Source organism: Rhineura floridana, chromosome 13 (genome assembly GCF_030035675.1).
Source record: "Rhineura floridana isolate rRhiFlo1 chromosome 13, rRhiFlo1.hap2, whole genome shotgun sequence".
Classification (NCBI taxonomy): Eukaryota; Metazoa; Chordata; class Lepidosauria; order Squamata; family Rhineuridae; genus Rhineura; species Rhineura floridana.
Genome location: NC_084492.1, coordinates 37,405,280 through 37,422,815, shown reverse-complemented (window position 1 = coordinate 37,422,815; position 17,536 = coordinate 37,405,280). Strand labels below are relative to the sequence as shown.

At 41.1% G+C, this 17,536-nt stretch overlaps 1 protein-coding gene across 6 annotated transcripts in view; it reads right to left on the bottom strand.

Annotated features, from left to right (window-relative positions):
• ANKRD11 (ankyrin repeat domain containing 11) overlaps positions 1 to 17,536 on the bottom strand; it is a 195,842-nt gene that overhangs the window by 84,465 nt on the left and 93,841 nt on the right. Inside the window, exon 1 of one of the 6 annotated variants that reach the window (XM_061594506.1) lies at positions 2,249 to 2,385. The exons of the other annotated variants lie outside the window; for them this stretch is intronic. The gene's annotated coding sequence lies outside the window, so the exon portion shown is untranslated. Of the gene's footprint in view, positions 1 to 2,248; positions 2,386 to 17,536 lie in introns of those variants that run through there. 6 annotated transcript variants of the gene reach the window in all.

The window sequence follows — 17,536 nt, the reverse complement described above, 5'->3', positions numbered from 1 at the left end:
AATCCTTTACAACAGCTGCTCAATATTTGAATATTGATATTAAAATTCTTGGAGTGGCAGTGCTACATTTTAAGGACAGATTACCTACAGGCTTGTAAAGAACCTTGTTTTCTAAACAATGTTAATATTTTGTTGTTTGAATTTTTGTGCACTGTATTCTTTTCTGATGTGTATTTTGTATTTGTATTTTATTTTTTGTGAGCTGCCTTGAGGGCCTTTGGCCAAAAGGCAGCATTGAAATAGAATGAATGAATGAATGAATGAATGAATGAACGTAGCCAACAGAGTGCTAAATGACCCAATGCTCTGATGGTGTCCCATGTTCCTAGCTGCCCCCTCTTTTTTCTCCGCTGCAGTACTTCCTCATAGCATGCCTGGGCAGTAGAAAGTAGAACTCCTTAATCCAGCAACAGCCGCACTGACACAAAACAAAGAAGAAAAATCATATCACTGCCTCTGCTTGACACCCTTGTTTATATATTCAAGGTTCGTGTTAATCTCCCTTGCCATAGTACTGTATAGGGCAAAGGTGGCAGGAGCTCAGCCGAGTACTCTTGTGCTCTCACCTTCCCACCCGTGTGAATATATTTAATCATCTTCACTGCTAGATCCTGCCAATAAGTGTCCCTTTCAACAGTGTCTCATCACGAGTAACTTGCCCGTTGCAATAAGCAATGAGGCTTACGAGGTCTTGCAGAGTACACTGGGGGCAGCCAAAGTGGTAAGCAGGGAAAGGAGCAACATAGTTGAGCTCCAGGCCTAACACTAAATAGCTTCATGCTGGCTTCTTGTTGCATTCTTGCTACACCACAGATTCAGAACAAACAGCACCAATGAGACTTCTTAAGTACAGCTTGCTTATAATCCACAGGATATTATGCACCCCTTTTATAAAGTACCCCACTCCTATCTCCACATATAAGGGGTACACTTACCCAAGCACAATATCATGTGGATCATGAGCAAGCTGCATCATTTTATGAACAGGAGTGCTAACCGGTAGTCCTCCAGATGTTGCTGGACTATAGCTCCCATTATCCCTAACTACCGGCCAATGGGAGTTGAAGTCCAAAAACATTGGGAGGGCACAAGTTAGCCACCCTTGCTATAAAAGTTAGCACACAATAAGCTCATCATGCAAGGACCTTTATGTTTACCTTAACTAATGTTATATATTAAAGAACCAAATATCTGAGAGACCACCTCCTTCCCTTCAGACCCTCTCAGGTGTTCAGATCAGCAGAGGATGCCCTCTTGGTAGTTACGACACCCTCGGAAGTTCAGGGTGGGAAGTCCAGGAGAGGGCATTCTCTGTGGCAGCCCCTAAATTATGGAATTCCTTTCCCAAAAAGGTGAGTCTGGCACCTTCACTGTAGTTTTCAGTGAATGCTGAAGACACACCTCTTTAGCCTGGCCTTTAATACCTGAGATGTGTGTTTTCAGGACCTATCCTATTCCTGTGACTATAATTTGTTTTAACTGTTTTTAGTATTGAATTTTAAACTGCTGTAACCTGCCCAGGGACCTGCTGGTGAAGGGTGGGTAATAAATTTAACAGCAACCGCCAACATTTCCACCTCTGGTGAATCATTTTTTGAACTAACTTACTACAAATACTAGGCCACTCACTGGACATTCTCTGACACAGTTACGTAAGACAGCTTTTTAATTTTATTTAATGCATGTATACCTGTCTTCCTCCTCGGAGCTCAGGACAGAAGACATGATGCTTCAGACGTTTTATCTTTGCTATCTCTGGGTGATATGTACAGGTTAGGCTGAAAGTTTGTGACTGGTACAAGGTCACTCAGTGAGGTCACAGCTCAATGGGGATTTGAGTTTGTGTCTCCCCCATCTTAGTTTAACATACTAATATCTACACAACAAATGGCTCCCAAAAGTAATTCTAGGGTGACTGGAGTCTCTTTATTAAAGCACTTTTACTCCTTTCCTCAGCTGAAAAGGCTCCCAGAGCAGCTTTTATACAAACTATATTCTTAATTCTGCATAATTCAAAACATGCAAGGCCGCTTTCAGAATTCCCCTCTCCCAGTCTCATCAGAAACACCCCTAAGGTTAAGAACTGGGACAGAGAGCAATGGTTCATTTACTGCAGCTTGCTGACTATTAACTTCATGCAGGTTTCAGAACCCCCTTCATTCAATGAATACAGATAACTATATAAGAAGTCTGCACCAACTAAACTAAAAGCTCTGCATTCAAATCACGATGTAACGCATCCACCTACGTGCTTGATGCTGCCTTTGAAAAGAGCTCCTCTCATGATTCTGGTACATTTTCTCTGTTTGCAAATGATAGCAGGCTGCTGCCCCAAAGCTGGTTGTGCAAACACAAGTGCTGGAAGCAGCCTGCCTGGCCCATTTCAGTTTCCTGGCAACGTGGCAAGAGCCAGCTTCGTGGATCTACGAAGTGAGCAAACTGATTTCATTATCTGCTTTTGCACATCATGAGGAAGTAGAACAAATACCTGGCACAGAAGTACATTCTGGTAATTATTAACGGTGTGAGTAGAGCAGTAAAGAGGTAAATGTGGAAGCCTTGTATTTCACTATGCAGGGGGATGGGTATAATTATATGTAAGTTTCATGTGGGCTGTTTCTGACTTTCTTTTGTGGGAGGACTTTTAGCTTGCATGTCAAAAATTTAGAGCATCTACACATAGCATAGCAGACTGTTCACTCAAAATAGTCTGCAAATTAAAAAAAACTCTTCCAGGGTATTCAAATGTTGTTATTCTTCCTTTCCATCATGTCTACCTGTCACTTCATCAAAGTTTAAAAAGAAAACCTCTTCTAAAAAAGTACACTTTTCCATGGAGCTTTAACTGCTGCGTGAGTGAACTCCATAATAATGAACAAAAGGCTACATGCATGGCAACCTTGCCACACACAAACACAAGAAAAAAGTGCAAATACAAATGCTGGGACAGAAGCAAGTTATTGTTCAACTGCCTTCTCTCAGAACCAATGAAAATGACAACAGGTTTTCAGGATTTGTTTGCATCACGTTATCTTCCAATGAAGAAAGTTACCACTACAAGCATGAATTTTACATCGCAGAATCAGTAACCACTTCAGTATGCTGTTACTGTAGTCAGTGAGTGTCCAAGTAAGATGTGGTGGTACTTTTTCAGTTCCCGCCCCCCCCCAGCAAAATCAGCTTCTAGTCCAATAGCTACACTACTCAGAACATTAATACACCCACACAAAGATGGTAGAAAATGAGGTCTATTAATGTTCACTGCAGAGTGTTCTTATCTGTGCACTTCAAACTATTACTGTAATAACTTTGAACAAATGCACATGCTGGTAACCAGGAACATACAGGACCAGAAATACCAGTGTGACCCATTGTAGTACCCCACTTTTTCTAATCTATCTGATAATTGTAATCACATTTCTACAGCCTGCTGAGCAAAATCATCTTAACACACAGATTCAGCAGTGTTAGCACAGATCTACATGGCACATAACACTAAACAGTAGGTATTTGGACATCACTGGATGCTGGTGTTAACAGGAAGGTGCTTCAGGAGGTTAAGCAGAATCTCTTCAGCTTGTTCTCACCTATTAGGAATGAGCTCTGCACTACATCTCATTGCTTGAGACAACCTAGGGAAGATACAGAAGAGGGAACAATATACCCATGCTTACACATGTACCCCATATAAATGGACAGACTTGGGCACAAACTTATGTTGATAGTGATTCCCTACTGTGGGTGCTTTTCTTGAGAAATCTGTATAGACTGTTCAAGCTCTGCTTTAATTTTCAGTTCTCAAAGCTTTAATGGTTTCTCTCATTTCTAGTGAGGAAGGGCCCTGTAGTATCCCAATAAGGAAAACAGAGGTGCTCCTCCTCGACTTCCAGCGTTTTTGAGCCTGCCTAATGTTCTAGGTGGGGAGCATAAGAAACCAGATGACGGTCCATCTATGAGAATACACTGAAGGGAAGGATTTTAAAAGATGCTCTAGCCATGAATCTTTTTATAGCTGGCTGAACTAATTGGTTCTTATGGCAGAACAGGAAGCTAGAGCAGAACAGAGAAGACCTCTGGGGGATACTAACATTTTTTGATATTCATTTAGGCCTGGACAACTATGAACTATGAGTACTTCCAGTTCAAAACAGATAAAAAGCACATGTGAATGCACACAATGTATCTTATTGGTGGGTTTGCCCTATGCTGAGAATCCTAAAATTGCAATTTAGCACTAGTGCTTGAGGGCAAAAAACTAGGTGTTTTCTTGGCAAATGCATGGCCTCAACCTGTGTTTGCCAAGATAGAAGGACTATAGACACAGGGTCACTTGCATGGGGAGAACCCACCTCTGTATCCTGGCCTTTGACAGCTGAGACATGAATTTTTAGGATCCACCCTTTTGGAGATTCTAGGTTGTTTCTGAATTGATTTTTATGTCATATTTTTAAATGGTTATAACCTGCCCTGAGACCTTTGGGTGAAGGGTGGGTAATAGATGACGACAACAACAACAACTGGAAGGGGTGCTTAATGTACCTGTCAGATTTCATCTGTAAATGCCATTCCTTGTCCCAAATCCAGCTCTCCCCCAACCAAAGCTTCAGAGAACAACCATGGTTGAAAAACTAAACAGGAGGGGGTTGAAGGGCAAACCACTCCCTTTAACCTGCCAAAGGTCCCAATACCAATCCCAACCTTGCATTAGGATTATGAGGGGTAGTTGTCTACTTATGTTTTCTCCTCCTCCCCTCAAACCAATGTCTAGTCCTGCTTTGAGAATGTGACTGGGATATTAAAATAAGTCCAACCAAATTAAAGATATCTGAATTCTCATTTACAAAAGTTTTAAAATGTACACTGCACAGCTAGCCACTACTAGAGGCTAGGCATCTTTATAAAATAAATAAATGGTTGCTTACTGTGGTTTATGTACAATTTTAAATGCTGGACAAACGGAGGATATATTAAACAATTTTCTGCGGAAACATACATGGCAACCATGAAATAACAGCTGTAGATTTTTCATACAGATGCCTGGAACAAGCTATTCAATCTGGACAAAGGAATGGCATAGCTCTTCATGAGAAAGGCCATGCACACCTTACCTTTCAGCAGAAATCAATATGAGGAAGAGACAGCCTTCATTTCCTCCCCGGCTCTGCCCCATGCCCTGCACAATGCTGCAGAGACCCAAAGAAAAGAGGCAGCTCTCATTCATGCACAAGTTCTGTCCTGCCTTCAGATTATTTTTGGAAGTAAAGGACAGGCTGTATATCTACAAATACTTGAAATGAATACCCAAGTGGTTCCAAACTGTTTATATTCTTTCTTTGAGGATGGCAGCAGATATAAATTCATTTTTTAAAAAAATCTCTCATTTTCTTATAAACGATGGCAACTCTCTGAAAGTCTGAGCACTCTACATCAGAGACTGCTGAAGGTCCTTCAAGGACTTGTGCTTTTCCACAGTTGCAAAAGAGTACCTTTACGAGACAAACCGGTAGTAGGTTTAGCCATGAAGACACGAAAAATGGCAACATTGAGAAAAACTGAAGCCAGAGTTCATGCAAAAGCCCAATTCAAATCCATTTCAGTGGAGAGAAACTTGCCTTTGGACACAGAAGGCCAAGCATCAAATCCCTACACAATTATGATCCTCAGTGGGTGTCCTGCACCACAGTCTCTATCAGCCTTTTGTAAGAATATATTTAGACATATTTATACCCCAGCCTTCAATGTACAGAACGTACAGAAAACAAAACAAATTGAAAATAAAACATGAGAGAGAGAGAGAGAGAGAGAGAGAGAGAGAGAGAGAGAGAGAGAGAGAGAGAGAGAGAGAGAGAGAGAGAGAGAGAGAACACACCCATGATCAAACAAGCAAGAATTTTTCACTGAAATCTGTTAACAGAAATGGTTGTTGGTAAGAAAGTAAGCTGTAGACTCTTACACATTCGGGATCAGGACTCTGGGACAGAACTGGGCCCCACACAGCACCACAAAAGCAAGGCTCAGTTTGGATGAAAGTAAGGAAAGGTAAAGAGTAGGAAACCTTAGCAAGAGTAACAGTAATTGCTACTTTGTGAAAGCATAAGGAGGCAACCTTCCAAAGGTAAACACGCCTCTCTGCATGGTGGGAAACATGGAGTAAATCAGTCCAAACTGCATCTGTGAAACCAACCTTAACTGCCCATGGTGAAGATCAACTCTTAACCCTTGAGCTCAGATTAGTCAAGCAATTACAAGGAGGAGACGTTCTGTACTCTCACATGTGACTGACCAGAAAGAACCACCACCTTATCCAAAAAGATAGTCTCATGTGGAGAAAGAAGCTGCCCTAATGCCAGAAAAATGTAGTGCCTTTCTTGCCACAAAGCCTTGTTAGTTGGATCTGCAATATTTTTACACAAATATACTAATTTGGTACGGTTCTGGTTCAGTTTTAAGGTTGCAGTCTCATTCACTTAAATCGGGTAGGCAGAAGGTAGATTAAGATTTTTTGGTAAATCTCTGGGTCATCAGTAGACTAGAAAGAGTTTCTGACTCCCACTAGTTAACAAGTTACTTTTATCACCTAAATTAGGCTGCTGAAATACAGTAAGCTAACCAGGTATCTACTTTTGTGTGAAAAGGACCGTGAGCTCAGTTTAGTTCTGGCACTGAAAACAAATTCCTAGCAGACTGTGTTCAGAGTCAGCCTGTTCTTTAATTATGTTACATCTTTTGCACCTGGTTACTGTTGGTCCATGTCAGGATTCTAGTAAAAAAACACAAAGTAGATCCAACAAGACTGAAGTGTGCTCACTACAGGTATTAATTGTGTGCAAGATTCTTGGTTGCTGCTGCTGCAGTTGCCCAACTGCATTTCTTCTTCTGGCCTATTTTGTCCAGGCTCTTTAATGCTTATTCTTCAATGTTCCAATTTGCCCCTCTCTAATTTCTAATGCTGCTTTTATGAAAGCAATAATATGGTGGAAAACTAGTACAGGATTGGCTGGCACCTTCCTGTGGGAACACTTTAGGCCAGTAGACTTTAAAGCATCGGGTTTTACTGATTTTTAAATGAGAAAAATGGTTGTGTTGAAGAGAAATAGTCTATGGTTCCAACACTGTGGTAGCAAATATCTTGGAAATGGACTGCCTTCAAGTCGATTCCAACTTATTGTGACCCTATGAATAGGTTTTCATGGTAAGCGGTATTCAGAGGTGGTTTACCATTGCCTTCTTCTGAGGTTGAGAGGCAGAGACTGGCTCAAGATCAGTGAGCTTCATGGCTATGTGGGGATTCAAACCCTGGTCTCCCAGGTCGCAGTCCAACACTCTAACCACTACGCCACACTAGCTCTCTAACAAATATCTTACGGAAAGTATTTCATTTTATTTTTCAATGCTACTTTCCTTTGTAGAGGACAGGTTTTGAAAACCTTCCTCAATGCTTTATGGACCTGGAATTGCTGGAAAGCTGTAGCACTGCAACATAATCATGGAAGAGTGTCAAGCTGCTGACACAATGGGGCTGGGGCTGGAGAAAGCCAGGGATGTGCCAAACTGCATTTCCTCATCACATCAGATTTGCTAGTGAAAGTAGGGCTATGTATTACTTTGCTTAAAACAAGAATTCTGCACCTGTGCTGCTGCCCACTGTCATTTGAAAATATTGAACAAAACTGTCCACCCTGTACAACAGAGAGAGATGGTATCAAGTCTTTATAGTGTGTACTTGCTTCCTGCACCACACAAATGGAACTTCAGAGAGCCATTTCCTGTTTTGACTCTATTCCTATGTTTGTCACCACATAGCTTTTCAAATCACCTGGTACAAGTATTCCAAATATAACTGAAAACAATGGTTAGACCTGTATAAGAGGTGTAAGTAACCATCTTGAACTCTTCCCACCACCTCAAGAAATAAATGTCTGCATGAGATTTTAAGCTACTGTTTTCACTAAGAGCAGAGCACCACTGTTCAAGAACACTGTCTGTCTGTCTATTTATGGTATATTCCACCCTTCCTCCCAGGCACAAGTGACAAAACATTAAAAATCTCTATAACTCATATTAAATACAAAACATCTTTAAAAACATCATAAAAAAGCATCTTAAAAACAGAAAATTGTTAAAAAACATTTAAAAAATTTAAACACATCTTTAAAACAATTCCAGCAAACAAACGGAGTGGGATAAGGTCTTTACTCAAAAGGCGTGTTGAAAGAGAAAGGTTTTCAGCAGGTGCTGAAAAGACAACAGAGAGGGCACCTGTTTAATATTTAAGGGGAGGGAATTCCAAGGAGTAGGTGCCACAACACTAAAGGCCTGGTTCTTCTGTTGTATGGAATGGACTGCCTGATGAGATGGTATCTGCAGGAGGCCCTCACCTGCAGAGCACAATGATAGGTTGGTTATATAAGGGAAAAGACAACCTTACAGGTATCCTGGCCCCAAGCTGTATAGGGTTTTTATACCAAAACCAATACCTTGTACTTAGCCCAGTATCACACAATGCAGATACAAAGATAATCCAGGAAACATGGAGCTTCAGAGGACACAAGAGTTCTCCTAATCAGTTAAGCAAATCTGACTATCATCTTGAGCTCGAAACTATGGAGAGGTAACAGCTAGTAAGCGAAATACTTTTTAACACCCTGCCACAGAATTTACACTAGTTTAAAGGATAAAAACAAACATCTACCTGTTAATGCTTCCTCCCTACACTTCAAAAGTCAACCAAGTCAAAAAGTGACACTAGTACTGGAATTCTTCCATTTGAGAAGTGCTTGGTATTGGGGTTTTTTTGTAATCCACTTTACAAAGAAAGCATTTGGCTGTTCTCTCTTGCTTGCCACTATTAAGTTGGTCTCTGACCTTCATGGTGATTAAATAGTAACAACCAAGGCTGGCTCTCCCCCCCCCCTTTCCTTTCTTTTTTTGTTGGTCTTCCTTTAAAGCTTGGCCATTTTTCACATACCTCCCCCTTACTGGGATGTGATTTATTTTCCTGTCTGCAAACGTGCTAGAAAGTAGCTCACATTGATTTAGGGTTAACCCTCACATTGTATGTACACCGCCCAGAGAGCCCTTGGGTTTAGGGCGGTATATAAATAAAATAAAATAAATAAATAAATAAATAAATTTAGCTCCCAAGCATAAAGCCTAAACCAGCAGTGCAGCAGCAATGCTCAGCTCTTCCCACTGGTGCTAAGGCCACCACACAGACATGCTGATTAGTCTGTGGATTTGCCTGCTAATCTGCATTCTAACTGCTCCACTCCCATTCTATTAGGCCCTGTAAATGGACAAACTGTGCAGAGAGAACAGACTTCTTACTACAGCCAGCCTTAAGTAAATGGGAAACCTGTCTCTTTGAAGACAGAAAACGAAATCTCATCAACAGCCATTGCACTAGGACCTCTTTGGTGTCTTGAGAAGTGTTGTCTGAAAATGAAGTATAACAAGTTTTGGAAAGAAAAATCCTTAATCTTAATTAAATTCACCACCTTCCCTCTCAAAGTCCCCAAATCATAGTGCAGAACATTCAGTTGCTGCTTAGAAAGCAAGGGTGTTATCTGAGTAGTACTCAGAGGAGAAATCAACAGACTTCAGTAACAAGTCAATTCAGTAACAATAAATCAAACAATAAACAAACAAACAAATAAAGTTCAGTGACTTCAGTGGGTCTACTCTAAATAAGAGTTAACTGGATATCACCATAACAACACACATAAAAAGACTCCATGTAGTCTCAGACTAACAGACTGAACATCTATGAACAACTGGGTTGCTCAAAGCAAGTAGGCCAGTGAAAAGCACTGGAATTTGCTTCAGCTAAATTTCTTGCTCAGCAATTGGCATGATGGGTGGCTATATGCTGGAAGTGGAATAATGTAATAACACAACAAGCCTCTTAAAAAGATTGTGTTAAGAAGCACTGTGTACAATTATGGTTACTACACATCTAAGAGGATACTGAAGAGCTATATGGAAAATTTATTTATTTATTATTTGATTTATATCCCGCCCTTCCTCCCAGCAGCAGCCCAGGGCAGCAAACAGAAGCACTAAAAACACTTTAAAACATCATAAAAACAGACCTTAAAATACATTAAAACAAAACAACTTTAAAAACATTTTTTGAAGCTTCGAAGACATCTTTTTTAAAAAGGTTAAAAAACATATTGTTTTTTAAAAAAGTTTGAAAACATATTAAAAAGCAATTCCAACACAGATGCAGACTGGGAAATGGCAATCAAAATTATCAAGGGGCTTTTTTGTGTGAGGGAATGTTAACGAAATGTGGTTAATGGGGGGACATGACAGAGCTATATAAAATGTTGTATGGAGTGGAGAAAGCAGCTAGAGAGTTCTTTTCACTCTCTCATAATATCAGGGTCATCCAAACTCAGGGTCATCCAATGAAGCGGACGACAGACAAAAGGAAGTACTTTTAAATACAGTGCATAGTGAAACTATATAATTTGCTACCACAAGATGTAATGATGGCCATCAACTTGGATGCTTTAAAAGGGGATTAGACAAATCCATGGAAGAAAAGGCTATCAAGTCATGACGACTATGTACTACCTCCAGTATCAGAGGCGGTATGTTTTACGAGTGGGTGGGTGCTATTACATTTATGTCCTGCTTGTAGGCTTCCCATAAACATCTGGTTGGCAACTGTGAGAACAGACTGTTGTATCAGATGGGCCTTTCATCTGATCCAGCTTGGCTGTTCTTATGTTCTTTAGTGTAATATGGCTTATTGGAAACAACATTGGACAGGGCTGTGGAGAAGCTCTGCCATGAAGCTCACTGGGTGGCTGTACGCCAATTACATACACTAAGCCTTACCTGCTGTTGAGGATATATTGGGATAACGGGAGATATGACATCCTGAGTGCCTTGGAGCGATATACAAATATGATATATAATTTGTCAATACGTGGCTGAAGGTAATAAAATGCCCATTACTTCTGCTTATTTCCCCTTGAATGTTATAGACCTATGCAACACTACTGTTCCAGCAAGGAACATATCTGCAGGTCAGTGATCTCCCACACTCTTTCAGCCTTCCACCAGGAGGCCACAATCTTTGTTCTGTTGCGTGCCTTCAGGCCCTTAAGAGGAAAAGCCCAGTTAGGCAATATCTATTCATGCTCTTTAAGCCATGGGAACATCTTTGTAAAGTGTGACAGGTGGGAATGGGAGAAGGAAAAGAGGGGGCTTGGGATTGGGTAAGAGAGAAAGATGTTAGGCAGCTTAAGAACAAGACTGGTATAGAAGGAATGACATCCTGCACTGACCTATTTTCTTTATTTCACTAACAGCTCTCAGGTGATCTGTACTGATTAATAACACAGGAATTTAAACAATGAAGGAGCCCAGCTATTCACAATGATATAGTATGATACAAGTGACCACTTGGAAGGAAAACCCAGTCTCAGGCTAGAACTGGGATGAATACTGAAAAATGACCACATGCATGTTCAGATGATTATTAGCTCTGCAAAATATATGACTGCCATGAAGCCAGCCAAGCATAATTGTCAAAACAGAACCAACGTTACCTTCTTATGGCTGATCTATCCTAATACTATCTCCAAAATCCTTATCTGCTGCTACAGACACACCTTTTCGCAGTTTCAGCATCCTAAACACTAAAAGTAGCACACACAACCTGACTGAATGATCTTCTGAGTACACACACACACACACAAAATGTTGCTGACAGAGTCCCACACAACAGTAGCTGAGTATCATTAAATGCAACAAAATAAGTTGCTCTGCAAGAGGTTTTTTCCTTTAAAAAGCCAACTTTCCAATGAAGGGAAGTAGATCTTGAATGAAATCCTGCTTTTGCCCTCTCTAGGCCCGCTCTGACACCTGATACTTCTCCATCTGCTTTTGCTTCATTCAAATTCCTTCAGCTTTTTTCCTACTAAAATAGCAGGGACTGAAAATACAATACAGGCTTTCTGGAGATCCCAGTAGCATCTATTAGAAAACTGCGCAAATACTTGAGAACTCAAAGCTGTTTGGTAGTCCAACAAGCTTGAAAGCTCAAGTTACTTAGAGCTCACACATGTGTACTTTCAAATAAACCTGACTTTTGAAGAGTCTTGTGGACAGCATGCAGAATCTAGCCTTAAAGTAAATGCCAAGAAGTGGATAAGTTAAAATAGTAGGACGACAGCATCTGACCCTGAATGTGTTATGATAAGCAAGCAAGCATTCAAGGAACTTCTTTTGTATACTAAACACTCCCAGTCAGACTCTTCAAGAACAAGGACTGTAACACAGCACAGAACCTCCAGAACCTTAATAGAAGGTACTAATCTAACCTGAGTTCTACGTAGAATTGCTTAATAATGAAAAGGACTGGGAACACACTTGTCATGTCACCAGCAGCAGCAATATATTTAATTCTGGCAAATTACATTTTGTGTGGACTGTGACCTTTGCTCTAAAAATGGCAAGCTCTAAAGCAGGACCTGATCTTAAGACTTCAATGCTCCTCCTGCTGCTACCTTGCTAGTCCCATTCACATCAACAATATGCACAGGAGGTATGGCGCAGTGGTGACAGCATTTTGAGACTAAGCTATGGTAGCCATCTTTTCCTGCCACTTTTCTGGTTTGCAGAACCAGCCCCCTAAACACACCCCTTTGCATATCCACCTTACTGTGTGCTACCAAGAAAAAAATGGAACCAGTCTTGACTTCAGTAAAATATTCCTGCCACTCTTCTCTCCCCTCCAAACCTTCTCACCTCCTCCCTTCTACTTTCCTTGTTACTTGTGTGCCTTTTACTTCTTCAATGTTCATTTCCCCTCAAAGCTGATGCAGCTTTCGTTTGCCTCCCTACCCTCTTACTGTTGGGTTTCTCTTTAACTCCTATATCTTCTTTTTGCTCTCTCTTCATTCCCCTCTCAATGTGTGGGAGCAGAGACTGATCCAGGAGGACAGGAGTGAAAAGGAAGGAGGCAAGACAGCAGTGACTAGAAATAATGGCTGGCTGCTAATCCTAGACAATTTGTAGGCCCCTGATAACAAAGCAATTCCAGCTTTACACTGAAACGAGGCTAAGGAGGAAGGCAGAGGTCTCAGAGCAGAATGCTGGCATCAAGGAAAGTAGTAACTTGGAGTGCATCAGTTAGTGAAAACTAAATCCTTTTATGTTCGGGGGGGGGGGAAACCCAAGCTCTTTCTAAATGAAGCTAATGATTACTTGGGTCTTGAAGGAAATACTGTTTTATTTTGCATACACCAAGAGAGAGGGTTGCCTACAGTGCTGTCAAAGAGTAATTTGTTTGCCAAAGCTCAGTGGAAGCTGTGGGTTGGGTTTATTGTATTTCACGGCTTCGTTGTTATGAATAAAAGCCATTCTCCTGCTTTACTAAAAAGTCTGGAGGGTGCACGTTAATAGAATCTCAGCTGTGGTGTAAAAAAGCAATTGGATACAGTTCCGTATTTTTAAGGGGAAGGTGGTGAAAGATAAATTGCTTTCATTCCTGCCAGAAAGGAACAGACTTGCAGAACACAGACTAAGATTTTATTTTATTTTTTGACAAAACATGACATGCCAGAATTCACAAGCCCAAGCAGCAAAATGATGGGACTTGCAAAGATTCAGGTGAAGCTGATTTTAAGAGCAGTGAGTGTAGTAGTGAAAGCCCTTGTAAGGAATCTAAAAGCTACTGGCAATTTGGATATACGCAACTGCATGTGCACTGAATACCACAGCTCTCCTCTGGAAAAATTAACTGAATTGAATAAGTGTTAACAAAATGATGCACAACTGTTAGACAAAGTACCTACAAAGTGTATCACAGAATCGTAGAATAGTAGAGTTGGAAGGGGCCTATAAGGCCATCAAGTCCAACCCCCTGCTCAGTGCAGGAATCCAAATCAAAGCATTCCCAATAGATGGCTGTCCAGCTGCCTGTTGACGGTCTCCAGTGTCAGAGCCCACTCCCTCTCTAGGTAATTGGTTCCATTGTCTTATGGCTCTAACAGTTAGGAAGTTTTTCCTAATATTCAGTCGAAATCTGGCTTCCTGCAACTTGAGCCCATTATTCCATGTCCTGCACTCTGGGATGATCAAGAAGAGATCCCGGCCCTCCTCTTTGTGGCAACCTTTCATGTACTTGAAGAGTGCCATCATATCTCCCCTCAGTCTTCTCTTCTCCTGGCTAAACATGCCCAGTTCTTTCAGTCTCTCCTCATAGGGCTTTATTTCCAGTCCCCTGATCATCCTTGTTGCCCTCCTCTGAACCTGTTCTAGTTTGTCTGCATCCTTCTTGAAGTGCGGAGACCAGACCTGGACGCAGTACTCAAGATGAGGCCTAACCAGTGATGAATAGAGGGGAACTAATACGTCACATGATTTGGAAACTATCCTTCTGTTAATGCAGTCAAACATAGCATTTGCCTTTTTTGCAGCCACATCACATTGTTGGCTCATATTCAGCTTGTGATCAATGACAATTCCAAGATCCTTCTCGCATGTCGTATCATGAGCCATGGTGGTAAGCAGACCTCAGTTCCAATCCTGACTTTCACAGCAAGTGGCTCTGTTTGCTTCAGCAACCCAGTTGCAAAACAGGCACATTAATGACTCTACAATTTTGAACCCCAGAAGGCTATGTAAATGGGATTAATAATATGCTCAGCATACTGAAGCAGTTTCATGATATTCTCTTAAATTGTCCAAACTAAGGCTAAAGACAGGCAAATGTGCAGAAGAAAACTTGCAACTGTAAAATGGGTTAGCTACCACAACAGTTATTACTCATGGCCAAAGCATTTAACCCACAACAGACAGTGTTCCTTCATGGTTGTTAACAGTTTGGGTTGATCATGCATTGATATGGGAACAGGCATTACACCAAAAAGCTTCAGCCTTTCAACAGGACTGTGTAGGTGCTGAATTCTGCAGCTAATCACCTTAGCAACGGCTCTAAACATATGTGCACTGACATCAGCTGATTTTTGAAAGCTGTAAATAGAGGATAATAGCAATGGGGGATTTGGATCCAAGCCAAGCCCTAAAAACCTACACTATTAAGATACTGTCAATAATTCAATGTATGCAAACTTGTTTGTGCACCCCTCTTCCCTCAAATCTTTGGAACTGTTAGGCGTATAATTACAGAATAAAGCAGTTAGCTCTGTGTCCTTGCCTAAATTACATATTGTTTAAAAATAGCCAGCCGGCCACCAAATAAAGCAGAGGTAGGGGAACTTTTTTTTTCTGTCATGGGGCCGCATTCCCTTAGGGGAAACCTGTCAAGAGCTGTATGGATAGTGGATAGGGTTGAAATGGGGAGGGGGATGTCAGGGTCAGAGCTAAAAGTGGGCTGATACATCCCCCCACCCCTCCCACCTTGCCAGGAGAAGGACAGGTTGCTCTTGCCAGAGGTCTGAACAGATCCCTTGCAGAGGGCTTCCTCCTCATACTGCTCCATCTTTCTGCCCTCCCCCCACCATATCCACTTTTTCTCCCTCTGGGTTTCCAAACCCACATGAAGGTAGACCAAGAGCTACATGTTACCCAGAGCTTCAAAACAAATGTAGAAGAGTGAAGAGTGAAGGCAATTGTCTGTTTTGCCATCAGATGCAAATCTACCCTCCCACACATCCTATTTTAAATTGCTATGGTTAGGGTTGGAAAAACACTTCACATTCCTAGATGTCACTTAGCTTCAAAGTGTACTGAAACCAGCCTCATCTTTTTAATCACATTTCCAGTATTTAACAAGACTGATGCCTGGGACATTTCTACCTCTATCCCTGATCTAGACACCTTTTCTCCATGATGCTGGTACCTAATAACAAATAGACAGCGTGCTGAAGGTCACCCAGTGCAATACATGTGTGTGACCATTATGAGGGAAAGACGGAGCTGCTGTCAATCTCAATTTACGGGAGAAGGGCAGGCAAAAGTCACTGCTAGCGATAAGGTCAGTGGGAACATGCTGGAAGGCAGGCTGAGAAGCAGGCGACTGAAGACTTTCAGTTTACATCCCAGCATCATGTCATGTTTGGTACCTCATTAAGATCTTACGCTATTTAGAGGGCCTCCCACTCAGTAGCTATCAGAACACAAAAGGAGGACAACATACTTTTGTTTTATCACTTCATTCTGACCTATATTTCTGATATATTTTTTAAAAAGAATGTGCCTAGGCCAGATGAACAAGTTTCTGCTTTGCATCTTGCTTCTCTTCATTAAATGACTGGGGGGGAACACCTTAAGCAGCACCCTTTGCACAGAGTGTCCATAATCAGTGGACTCGAAAGCTAAATTTGCTGTGCAAAGATGACAGTTTGCATGCTAAATGGTTGTAGGAGATAGCAATGCTCCAGGATAAGTCACCCACACATCTCTTCGCACCACTTAGCAGCAAGCCCTCAAGAGTGTTTGTATCCATCCTTGCTCCATGATCTCAGGGGATCGTGGCATATGCATTTAAACACTTGGTTAATAATCATTCAAAGAAAAGACGCAGTTATCATTTTCTTTATGAAACAAATTTGGTGCCCCTGAAAATTACTAAATAGAAAAGCGTAACAGAGGTTGCAATTAACTATACTTGGCTATACACAGGAGAGAGAGAAAATTCAACTATGTCACTCACCACATAATCCTGTGATGATTGTAAAATGTATTTGTTGTATGCACGCATTACATTTTTGCATGCTTATGTAAACCATTTGGAGTTGACCTTATGTTTGTGACACTTTCCGCTTGCCTTCAAAGGACTGGTCCTTATATAGCTGGAAGGGGAGGGAACCAGTGGCTCTCCAGATGCTATGGGGCTACAACGCCCATCATCCCCGACCATTGGATGTGCTCGTTGGAACCAACGGAAATCCAACAACATCTGGAGGACAAAAGTTCCCCACCACTCTAAAAAAAAAAAAGGAACACCAATTTTGGGTACAACCAGATTTTTGCCCAGAATCTTATTAATCTACATGATGTAAACTATTTTGGCTAAAGTAACCCACATGACGTAAAAATTCAGCATGGGACAGCAAGAGTGGGTTATGGAAAAGGAGGGCTCATGTCAAGGCTTAACATGATGATGAGCAAAATCAGAGATTCAAAAAAGTATTTGGATATGACAATTATTTCAAAAAAGGGCTTTTAAAGGGTTAAGAATGACTTGCAACAGAATACCAGGGGTTTATAGACAAAATAATGCCCAATATCCAACAAGCACCTTTCCCTCTCTAGCTGCAATAAATGATGTGAAGATAATCTTATAATACAGTTACACTCATTAAGGTAGCATGAAACTCTCCCCTGATTATCTGAATTCACATGTGTCCTCTTGCATCCCTGTCAGAACTTGATCTATCAACTGGGGATAAATTTCCAAATATCTAAATACTTAGGGTCACTGCATCTCTCTGCACTCTCTCTACCTAGCTATTTTCCATCTTGAGAAAGATGCAATATATACATGGCACAAATTATGGTAATTCTTGAGGTGCTTGCATTAACACTTTCTTGTAAATATGGGGAACAACCA